Source organism: Eumetopias jubatus, unplaced genomic scaffold (assembly GCF_037043125.1).
Source record: "Eumetopias jubatus isolate StellerSeaLion01/CBP00866 unplaced genomic scaffold, mEumJub1_p1.0 scaffold_16, whole genome shotgun sequence".
In the NCBI taxonomy this organism is placed as follows: domain Eukaryota; kingdom Metazoa; phylum Chordata; class Mammalia; order Carnivora; family Otariidae; genus Eumetopias; species Eumetopias jubatus.
The window spans coordinates 83,752,199-83,764,785 of record NW_028274822.1 but is presented as its reverse complement, the minus strand read 5'-3'; positions in this window follow the sequence as shown (position 1 = coordinate 83,764,785).

Here is a 12,587-nt window from a genome sequence, read left to right as displayed (position 1 = left end):
GTGTATGTGGTCACAAGGATCAGATGCCTTCAGAATGTGTAAACTTCTTGACACAGCAAATAGGACTTCCAGGAATTTATTCTCAGTAAACAATCAGATAAGTGCCTAAAGATACATGTATGAGAATTTTCTTTTTTTTTTAATTTTTATTGTTATGTTAATCACCATACATTACATCATTAGTTTTTGATGCAGTGTTCCATGATTCCTTGTTTGTTCATAACACCCAGTGCTCCATGCAGAACGTGCCCTCCTCAATACCCATCACCAGGCTAACCCATCCCCCTACCCTCCTCCCCTCTAGAACCCTCAGTTTGTTTTTCAGAGTCCGTCATCTCTCCTGGTTCGTCTCCCCCTCTGACTTACTCCCCTTCATTCTTCCTCTCCTGTTATCTTCTTCTTTTTCTTTTTTCTTAAAATATGTTGCGTTATTTGTTTCAGAAGTACAGATCTGTGATTCAACAATCTTGCACAATTCACAGCGCTCACCGTAGCACATACCCTCCCCAATGTCTATCACCCAGCCACCCCATCCCTCCCACCCCCAACCATTCCAGTAACACTCAGTTTGTTTCCTGAGATTAAGAATTCCTCATATCAGTGAGGTCATATGATACATGTCTTTCTCTGATTGACTTACTTCACTAAGCGTAACACCCTCCAGTTCCATCCACGTCGTTGCAAATGGCAAGATCTCATTCCTTTTGATGGCTGCATAATGAGAATTTTCTTTGTATCATTATTTCAATAGGTAAAAAATTGGAAACAATGTAATGTTCAATGATGGGATCTCTGTTATACCAATAATGGTACAAATATGTAACATAATATATTGAGGTTATTAAGAGGATGATATATATTGTAGTATTATGACACACGAAGATATTCTTTATATATTAAGTGGGACAAAATTGGATTGTAAAGATTGGTGCTGCTTTTGTAAGTAAGGACACCAAAAGCATTAACTTTTGCTCTCTTTGGCGGTACACTGTGGGATTATGGGTAACTTTTGGTGCCTACTTTCCCTGGTGTTTGGGTGTTTAATTATGCAATGAGCACAAATTACTTTTATAATCAGAAAACAACAACAAAGTTCTTTCTATTTTAAAAACACAAATGAGGTTCAATTCTCTTGATCTGTTACATTTCAAATGCCCCTTTGATGCCTGGCATTTTTCCGAATACACAGTGGGTTTGCACTGTTTCTCACAAAAGGTCATGGAAAGGGTTTTCCTTAATCTTCATTTGTTTCTCATGGCTAAAGTAATATGTGTCCCTAATACCAAGGTCTTGCACCTCCCATTCCCTATTATTTCACTCCCAAATTGCATATGTGTATATTTTTAGCTTTTCTATGCATATGCTTATCTCTTATGTTTACTCTCCATGTATATGCTAATATATATCTCTTGCATTTCTTCTTTTGTGAACCACCCCCGGTGGTAAGCTACTCTTTTCACTCAATAGCCTTTTAGTAAAACACAAAATGCTATATGTATGAGAAGGCAAGTCTTAATTCCAAAAATAATTTGAAAAAGTTTGCTTCTTAAAGATCAGAGAACTAGAATGTATACATATATTGTTTTTTCTTTATTGAGTTATAATTTAAATACAGTGAAATGTGCAGATCTTAAAGGGTACAGTTTAAGAAGTATGTATATTTATATATATTTAACATGGAACCATACTTTATACACTTTCTCGCCACTTGCTTTTTTCACCGAGCACGTTACGTCTTGGACATTTCCCCCCGTCTATCCCATTCTTTTAGTGGCTGCGTAGCATTCTATCATTGTGACTATATGGTCATTTATTTCCCCAAACCCCTATTGATGGACATTTGGGTTGCGTCCATCTGTGGCTGCGTAGCATTCTATCATTGTGACTATATGGTCATTTATTTCCCCAAACCCCTATTGATGGACATTTGGGTTGCGTCCATTTCTCTTGCTGTTACAAACAATGCAGTGAATATCCTTGTATATCTATCTTTGTGTCCTTGTGGGGGGATTTTTCATAGGTGGATTGTTATTGATGTCTGAGCAGGATCGGTTCATTAGAATGCTTCATGTAGATTGTTCAAAAGATGTATTTTCTGTTCTCAGAAGGGCACAGCTAGGCAAACAACATCTTGCTCTTGTTTCTTCCCATTTATGGTCCTGACTAGGGACCTCAGCTTTCACATTAACCCCTCCCAAAGATGAGGAACTGGGGACAGAGCCCACTCAGTTTCCTCCCCTATCTTCAGGTTTTGTACCCAGGTGAAATCCTACCCATGGAATCAGGGCAACTTTGGGGTTTGCATTTGTCAGTGGAAGGCTAACTCTGTACGGTGCTCTTTGGGCTCTTGGTACTATGGTGGGTGTGATGGATATGGCCCCACTCTCCTAGGGCTGACGTTCTAGTGGAGGAGGCAACAAAGGAAACACATGAATAATGCAGAAAAGCCACTTTTCGCCACATCTTGAAGCCTCACTTGGCTAACAGCAGGGAAGAGCAGGGGACCGATCCTTCGATCCTTCGCTGCCCTACCTTATGAATAGCCCTACCGCTCCCATTGGAATGGGGAAATTTCTCTTTGGTAGAGTGTATTTTTTCTGTGTCTTGTCCAATCTGTGGAGAAGCGTGTTCCTCTCTCTTTGAAGACCCACAGAGGCCCTGGGATTAATGATTTTATAGAAATAAAGCCTGGATTTTGTGGATGCAGCAAAGTATCATGGAAAGAGCACATGATTAGGGGTTACAGAAGCCTGGGTTTGAATCCAAGTGATGGATAGCTAAGTAGTGGCCCTGAAACATATCCATATCCTAATTCCCGGAACCTGGGAATATATGACCTTACCTGGCAAAAGGGACTTTGCAGATGCCATTAAGGTAAGGATTTTGAGGTGGGAAGAGTATCTGGGATTTTCGGGGTGAGGGAGCGATGTAATCACAAGGGAGGCAGGAAGGTCAGAGTTAGTGGTAGATATGACAATGCGAGCAGAGGTGGGAGTGATGTGGAGTCCTGAGCCCAAGCCTCTAGATGCTGAAAGAGGCAAGAAGAGGATTTTCCCCTATTCTCCCCATAATTCTCCCCATTATTCTCCGGAATAAATGCAGCCCTGGTCACCCATGTGGACACCTGACCTTCAGAACTGGAAGATAAATCTGTGTTGTCTTAAGTCACTAAATTTGTGGTAACCTGTGAGTAGCAGTAGGAAAACTATATACCAGCCCTGCCATTTACTGCTGTATGACTCCAGACAAGCCATTAATCTCTCTGAGTCTCAGTTTATCATCTGTAAAATGAGCCTAATGATACCTCTCCTGTGGGTTTTAAAAAAATGACTGGAGAGAAAACATTTCAAGTGCCTGCCTCAGTGCTTGGAGCATAATAGGTGCGAAGTAAATAAGCAGAGGGCATCATATTATCGATGCTGTTGTTGTTGATAATTTAGTTCCTCGCATTATAAAAGATTTGAGCCACTGTATAAGAACACAGACCATGAACCAATGACAAAATAGAAATTGAGATTCAAGTTCACCAAAAATATAAGGGCAGGCGGAAATTCAGTTCAGAGGAAAGACGACACATGTGTAGGCATTCTGGCTTTAGGGAGTTACTCCAGTTGAGCTTCCGATTTGGCACAGAGCTTCCCTGCTGCCAAAGTGAAAAGGATGATACATTGAGTCTTACACTTTTTAATAAGAGAGAGAGAAGAATTCAGTTACTAAGGAAAGCTTTGCTTTCCTATATGTAGAAAATATAAGAAATCTATATATTTTTCCTGTGGTGTGCTTAGTGCAGCCAACGAATTATTTGATTATTAAATTTAATTTATTTTTTAAAAGATTCTATTTATTTGACAGAGAGAGGGAGAGCGCAAGCAGGGGGAGCAGCAGAGGGAGAAGCAGGCTCCCTATTGAGCAGGAAGCCCGATGCAGGGCTTGATCTGAGGACCCTGGGATCATGACCTGAGCTGAAGGCAGATGCTGATTATTTTAATCTGTTTCCATTTACTAGACTAGTTATTTTTAACCCTGGCAGCACACCCAAATCCCCTGGGACCTTTTATTTTATTTTTTTCATTATGTTCAATTAGCCAACATATAGTAGATCATAATTTTTGTTGTAGTGTTCAACAATTCATTAGTTGCGTATAACACCCAGTGCTCATCACAACACATGCCCTCCTTAATATCCCTCACCTTGTCACCCCATCTCCCCACCCCCCTCCCTTCTGTAGCCCTCAGTTTGTTTCCCAGAGTCCAGAGTCTCTCATGGTTTGTCTCCCTCTCTGATTTCTTCCCATTCAGTTTTCCTTCCTTTCCCCTGTGGTCCTCTGCACTCTTCCTTATGTTCCACATATGAGTGAAACCATATGGTAATTGTCTTTCTCTGCTTGGCTTATTTCACTTAGCATAATCCCCTCCAGTTCCATCCATGTCAGTGCAAATGGTGGATATTCATCCTTTCTGATGGCTAAATCATATTCCACTGTATATATGAACCACGTCTTCTTTATCCATTCGTCTGTTGAAGGGCATCTTGGTTCCTTCCACAGTTTTGCTATTGTGGACATTGCTGCAATGAACACTGGGGTGCATGTGCCCCTTCTTTTCACTACGTCTGTATCTTTGGGGTAAATACCTAGTAGTGCAATCGCTGGGTTGTAGGGTAGCTCTATTTTTAATGTCTTGAGGAACCTTCATACTGTTTTCCAGAGTAGCTACACCACCTTGCATTCGCACCAACAGTGTAAGAGGGTTCCCCTTTCTCCACATCCTTGCCAACACTTGTTTCCTGTCTTGTTAATTTTGGCCATTCTAGCTGGTGTAAAGTGGTATCTCGTTGTGGTTTTGATTTGTATTTCCCTGATGGCTAGTGACGTTGAACATTTTTTCATGTGTCTGTTAGCCATTTGTATGTCTTCCTTGGAGAAATGTTTGTTCATGTCTTCTGCCCATTTCTTAACTGGATTGTTTTTTGGGTGTTGAGTTTGATTAGTTCTTTATAGATTTTGGATATCAGCCCTTTATCCGAAATGTCCTTTGCAAATATCTTCTCCCATTCCATGGGTTGCCTCTTAGTTTTGTTGACTGTTTCCTTTGCTGTGCGAAAGCTTTGGAAACAGTCAACAAAACTAAGAGGCAACCTGGGACCTTTTAAAAGTACATATGCCTCCTTCCACACCAAGCTAATTACAGTCTGAGTCTCTGGGAGTGGAGCTGGACATGAGTATTTTTTAAAAGCGCCCCAGGTGGTTCTGATGGCAGCCAGAGTAGAGACCACTGCCCCCAAAGTATTAGCTACCTGGAGGCAGAAATCAGGTCCATCTTATTTACAGCTCTGTCCCCAGGACTTTGCCCAGTGCCTGGCTCAGTGTGCATTTTTAACTTATTTTTTTGTACAGGTAAACCATTGACCTGATTTAAAAAATGTCAGAAGATAGTGGAATGTCTTCTTCCTTACCTAGCCTTGGTCCACAAGTTCTCACTTCTCCCCAGCCCCCCAGTAGAGGTTATCATTGTTATAGGTTTTCTTCAGGATACCTTTAGGTAAAAATAAGTAAAATTGAGTATTTGTGTGTGTGTGTGTATGTTTATGTAATGTTAGTTGAGTTGTTGGTCCCATTCTTCACTGTTCCCTGGTGATATTATACATCCACACCCCTGCTATGACCTCATGGTGGGTAGAGTGTTCTTCTTCACCCCTTGACTTTGAACTTGACCATGTGACTTGTTTTGGCCAGTGGGATATTAGCTGATAAGACATGAGAGTCTTGAAAAGTCTTTGTGTCAGTACTCTTCCTTTCTTGTGCTCCGTGATCCACCATGAGAGGAGCATGCCATGGCTAACTGTTGTCCCCTTCAGCCTGGCCCTTGAACAAGGAATGTGGAACAGAGTCCACAAGACCTGAAGCTTGCACCCTGAAGCAGAGCCACCCTGCTGAGCCCAGTCGAGAGCAACAGAACCCCAAATCTGAGAGCATGAGAGTGAACAATTACTCTTTAAACTTTTGGGGTGGTTTGTTAGGCGCATTAGTGTGGGTACGCCATATCCAAGCTGCTCTATGCCTTATTATTTGCCACTCTATCATGGAGATCTTTCTGTATCAGTGATTAGAGAGATATCTCATTCTTTAAAGAAAAAAATCTACATAGCATGTCATTGCTTAGATATATTCTTATTTATTTAAGGCATCTAGATTGTTCCCAATATTTTGCTTTTAGAATTCTGCAGTGAATAATGTTGTATATACATCATTTTGCACAAGTCCAAACATCTCTGTAGGATAAATTCCCAGAGGGAAACTGCTGTGTCAAAGAATATCCACCTTCATAATTTTGATAGATATCGTCCAATTATGCACCATAGGAACACTCCTGCCAGAAGCGCTTGAGAATACCTATTTCCCCACAACCTTGCCAACAAAATGTGTTATTAACCTTTTGGATTTTTGCCAGTCTGATGGGGAATATGGTCTCTCAGTGTAGCTTTAATAAGCATTTCTCTTTTTTTGAGTGAAATTGAGCATCTTTTCAAGTGCTTAAGAGTCATTTGTGTTTTATTTTCTATGAACTGTCTATTCATTACCTTTTAACCATTTTTCTATTAGAATGTCTTTTTTCTTACCGATTACCTCAATACATACTTGCTGAAGAAATGAATGAATAAAATAAGAGGAATTTAAATAGGGAGCACTGATGCCATGGCTCCACATCCCAATGAAACCCAGCAGAAGCAAGAATAGATTTGGCATGGCTGTGGTTGTTCATCATGTCCTTTGATAAAAAGCCCAGGATCTCACATTTAAATGCCACTCCTGATGGACAGCTCTGCAAGAGGCTGAGGTAACGAGGTCGAGGTTGAAGGAAGCAGCCTTCTGGAGCCAAGAGCTGAGAATATCCAGAGGGCTGTGGCAGTCCTTAGCAGGACATTCAGTGGGAGTGGACCAGGGTGGGATCATATGCTCCTGGGGCACAGAAGACCTTACTCATTCTCTGAGACGGATGGTCAGGAGTGGATCTATATGCTTTAGACACTAGACAAGCATGTGGCAGGCTGACGTCCTAGTGTGAATATGTAAGGAGGCAAATGTGGATGGAAGGTGTAGCAGGCCTGGTGTACGGGCCTTCCAGGACCTGCGTACCTGCCTTGCTTTCTGGCCAGAGTGGGCTTAGCAATGGTTCGTGATGTTCTCCTGGTCTGGGAGACACTGGCTGTTGCCACCAGCCTTGCTATTGCCATTCCTGCTATTGTTGTTGGCAGTTGCTCTGGTCCCTTACATTTCTTATATCCACTGAGGCATGAAGCATTGTGAAGTCCAGTTGATCTCCAACTCTATGAAATCAAAGTGTGGGGTAGTTGACACTCCATGAGAGCTGGTGTGGATATATTATTTCTGGCTCCAGATGGATAGTTCAGAGGTGCAGCCTCTCTGAAGACTTCTTCTGAGCAACCAACCTGTCCCCAGCTTCATAATACCCTCCATTTACTTGAATCCCTTCTTTCCTCTCACAACTGCTTCCTTGGGATTGCAGTCCCCAGGACATGTACACTTTTGACCCATCCTCTGCTTTCTCAGGAATTCTGGCTAGGACAGAAAGTATACTCATTTCCATCTGGAGGTTGTGGTTTTTCTAACTTCATATGGAATACCTAGAACCTAAAAGCAAAATGGCTTGTGGTATAACTGCAAAGAAAGTTTAAAAGAAAAATTCTACTACTCATTGAAAACACATAATAGGTGCTAACTTTGTGCTCAAAGTTTCACCTATGTTCTGTCACCTAATTCCCACAGTATCTCTGTGAAGTAGCACGGCTGTCATTTTTTTTTTTATAAAATGTTTTTTTATTTGTCCCATTATTTCCTTTTTTTTATTATGTTATGTTAATCACCATACATTACATCCGTAGTTTTTGATGTAGTGTTCCATGATTCATTGTTTGTGCATAACACCCAGTGCTCCACGCAGAATGTGCCCTCTTTAATACCCATCACCAGGCTAACCCATCCCCCCACCCCCCTCCCCTCTAGAACCCTCAGTTTGTTTTTCAGAGTCCATCATCTCTCATGGTTCGTCTCCCCCTCCGACTTACTCCCCTTCATTCTTCCCCTCCTGCTATCTTCTTCTTCTTCTTCTTTTTTTTTTATAACATATAATGTATTACTTGTTTCAGAGGTACAGATCTGTGATTCAACAGTCTTGCACAGTTCACAGCGCTCATCATAAACGGCTGTCATTTTACCAATAAAGGAACTGAGACTTTGGATGTTTACATTAGTGGATGATGGAGCTGGGCCTTCAACCCCATTCTGCTCCGCCCTAAACCAGTACTAATGGGATTCAGGTCATACAATATGTTGGAATGCATTTGAAAACAATGCCTTAATAGAGGAGGTCCCATAAATATATTGAGATGACCCTTTATAGACTCACTCTTCTGTTTCATGGAAGTAAGAAGTTATTAACAACAATATATAAGTTTTTGGAAAAGATTTTATTTATTTATTTGAGAGAGAGAGAGAGATCATGATAGGGGGGAGGGAGGGAGGGAGAAGCAGACTCCCACTGAGCAGGGAGCCCAACGTGGGGCTGGATCCCAGAACCCTGGGATCATGACCTGAGCTGAAGGCAGATGCTTAACCAACTGAGCCACCCAGGCGGCCCAACAATACATACTTTACAGATGGGCACCACTCTGTGCCTTCCAAGTTCTTCCATATTTGATCTTCCCTACTAATCATGGGCAAATGCCACTGATAGACAGCAGGAACCAAAGCTCGGAGAGGCTGGAGGCTTGCCAAAAACCACTCAGCTTGTGGCCACTGGAAACAGGCTTGGGTCTTTGGTGACCCTGTTTATCTAGAGCTCACCTTGCTTCCCATTGAGCATGGTTGTGAGATTCTTGTTGCTGACTTGGAAATTGTTTCGGAAACATGCAACAGTGAAAACAAAAACAAAAAAATTTTAAGCAAAGAGTAAAAGATAAGTTAAAGACTTATTTTTGCCTCCTTAATTTTTTCTTTTACAAAATGTGAGTCTTTTCCATTCACCAGAATATGTGTGCATGTGTGTCCTTTTAGTTATCTTATGAATATCCTAGGTTACATGTCTATACAGGACACCACATAAAGCACTCAGATGGCAGCTCACTGTCTACACCCTGCTCGGAGATGGTTTCATTTCAGCCCATGTCGGTTGCCTCTCTCGTTTGAATAGTGTTTGTTTCACAGTGTGGATGGATCATAAGTCATTTGGCCGATCCTCCACTGAGAGCAGTTGGGTTGTCTTCTGCCTCTTGCTGTGCATTTGTAATTAGAGAGTATGGCTTGATGGATGAGAAGATGGAAAAACAAAGGACTTGTCCAAGGTCAGGCAGCTTTTGGTGGCAAAGCTGAGATCTGAACATAGGTCTCCTGACCCTGGTCCACCTTGTTCATGGTTCCTCCATGATGTTGCAGGGCTTTGGGGAAAGGAGGGACATGGCACTAAACCCTCCAGACCAGTTTGTGGGGGGGAGGGGTGCAGACAACCCCCCTGCTTCTGGGTGTTGTCTCACCTGGCCATTCTTTTAATTCTCTAGAAGGCTCACAGTCACCAGTGACCTTCCTCAGTGCCCCTTATGTCCCTCTGCTCCTCATCAGCACAGCAGCTCAGCAAGCCTCCAATGACAGGTAAGTCATTGATCGGCCCTGAGAGCCAGCAGAGAACAGGATCTATTTAAAGAAGCACATGTTTCCAGGTGCTGAGTCACTTTGGGCTGGACCAGCAGGTTCAAGTTCAGGCAGCGTGGATGCTCATGCACAGCAGGCACTGCAGCTCGGACTTTGGCAACCACCCCACGGAGGCTGAGCTGAAAGGCCACATTTAACGAGATGAAACACAGCATCTTGTGCACCCCCATCAGTTTCTAGATTTTAAATGTAAGTATTCTCATTGCCTCCCCACTGACCATGGATCTATTATAATGGTGATCAGTCAGCTAAAATTGCTGTCACAGAGACCCAGATTTAAATCTTTGCTCTGCTGCTTACTAGTTGTGTGACCTTGGGCAAGCCGAATAACCTCTCTGAGCCGCAGTGTTTGTGAAGTGGGATTAATAGCTATCTTGCAGGGTGTAGGGGAGAGATAAATGCAGCAATAGGTAGGAATCCCATATCAGAGCACCTAGCATGTAGTCAGCATTGAACAACTGATAGCAAATTAAATTAAATTAGATTACATGACATTAAATAAAATATAAATTCAGCATCCTGCTAGGCAGGGTAGGAAAATACCAAGCACAATGCAATATGATGCTGGATATCATGAATGTTGTTTAAAGATATAAAGTAGTGAAGTTATAATTACATAAACAGGTCTGAACTTTGTGACATTCACATAGTTATTGAGACTCTGGCTCAGGCAAGGCACTGACTGAGGCTCTGGGGGTGCACGAATGTCTGTGACCTCAAGCAACTCACTATCTAACTGGAGAGACATGGAAACGTACAGTTACATCCCAATGGGAAAAGTACTCGAATGTGTTTAAAGTGGTGTGGGAATCCATGTCAAGGAGCAGCTGATTCTGCCTGGAACATGTAGGAAAGGCTTCTTCTTCTTCTTCTTCGTCTTCTTCTTCTTCTTCTTCTTTTTTTTTTTTTTAAGATTTTATTTATTTATTTATTTGACAGAGAGAGAGAGAGAGAGAGCACAAGCAGGGGGAGAAGCAGGCTGAGGGAGAGGGAGAAGCAGGCTTCCTGTGGAGCAGGGAGGCTGATGCAGGGCTCGATCCCAGGACCATGACCTGAGCTGAAGGCAGACGCTTTACCGACTGAGCCACCCAGGTGCCCCTGTAGGAGAGGCTTCTGACAGGAAAAGAAGATGGCACATGCCTGGCCTGTCTACATCACTCTCCATCCCGTGTCCATGGTAGCCGTCAGTCATCAGTCTTGGCCCTGAGCACGAAGTGATGACCCTCTGGATCCTTCTCAACACGATGCTCTAGACAGCCATTACCAGTCCATCAACACTGATAATGATAAACACCACCTGCCATCCACAATTAAAAGGTATCTTGAGGCACTAAAAGGTGTCTAGCCATGGGATACAGAAAATTAGGGCTCTAGATCTCATGGAAGAGAGCTTGTTGGGGGAGAGGGATGAGGCAAGTGGGAATTTGGTTGTGGCTTTGACACTTATGTGCCATGTGATCTCTTCGAACCTGGTTTTCTCCAAGTGGCTCTGGTTCTCAGAGCTCTGAGACAAGAGAGGGGGTTCCAGTTTGGGTGTTTGAGGAATGCTTACCACAAGAGGCAGGATTTCAGGGGGCTTTGAAGGGTGGGCATAATTTGCATCAACAGGGTTAATGTATGTGTGTGTGTGTGTGTGTGTGTGTGTGTGTGTGCATGTGTGTGCGCGCGCGCATGCACTCATGTGTGCTAGCTCATGCATGCACATTCCGAGTATGAGAGAATATGGTTGGTAGGCAATGGGTGGACTTCAGAATCTATTCCCAACTACCTTCTCCAAAATAAAAAGCAAATACACTCTATGCGGTCTGCTCTGGTGTGGGGAGTCTGCAATGGGACATCAAGTTGCAGTACCTTCCAGGGGGTTGTCACAGTCATGGGAAAAGTGGTGTCATCCAAGGAAGACGGGCTTGTGGGGGAGGTGTGGTCAGTGGCAGCCTGTTGCTCCTTCTCCTTGCATTTTAAGTTCCATGTCCTTTGAGAAGGGTCCCACATGTCTTGTGTTCTCAGCAGAGCCAGGCAGCCCCAGAGCCCATGGGGATGCCAACTGGTGGGTAAAAGTGCTGTTTGCCATGCAGACCTGTGACCCACAGCCGGGCCCTCCATGGGCCATCTTCCAAAATGAGACCCGGGGCAGAGCAATTTACAGCTTGGTTATAGACTCAGTCTTGACATTCTGACTTCCTTTCCTATTTACTTTTCTCATTCCACCTGTAACTCAATTGACTGCTCAGCAAAATGGTTCAAGTATGTGGACTCAGCAGTCACACTGCTGGGGTTCAAGTTCTACCTCTGCCACTTCCGAACTGTGTGACCTTGGGCAAGTGACTCAACCTCTCAGAGCCTTAGTTTCATCATCAATAAAACAAGGGGGACGTTCCGAGCACCGACTTCATAGAGTGGTGTGTGGATTCCATGAAAAAAATCTAAGTAAACAGAGTGCCGTATCTGGCACATCATAAATAATAAGTATTCACTATTATTACATTATCAGTTATAGTTTCCCCCCTTTTGCCTCATCTTCCCCCAGCTGGATGGGAAGCCCCCTGAGGGAAGGAACCATCTCCTTTGTACTCCCCACCATGCTGGACACAATCCTGAGGTGCTTAGAACTCTTGCTGATTATTTGAGATAAGAGTAGAAAGTTGTAGAAGCTCTTGGCTCTGTGACAGAAGTTCAGGGTCCTCTTCTGAGGGTTCAAGGCTCTTTAGGTCCACACCCACCTTTCCAGATTCACCTTCTGCCCTGTTCTTTTTACAAATTTCTACCCTCCAGGCACATCCAACTATCTGTGGTTCCTTGAATACATCACCCCCCCTCCTGCTTCTCCTTGCAAGCCCTACTTCCTCTGCCTTTCTGCATCTT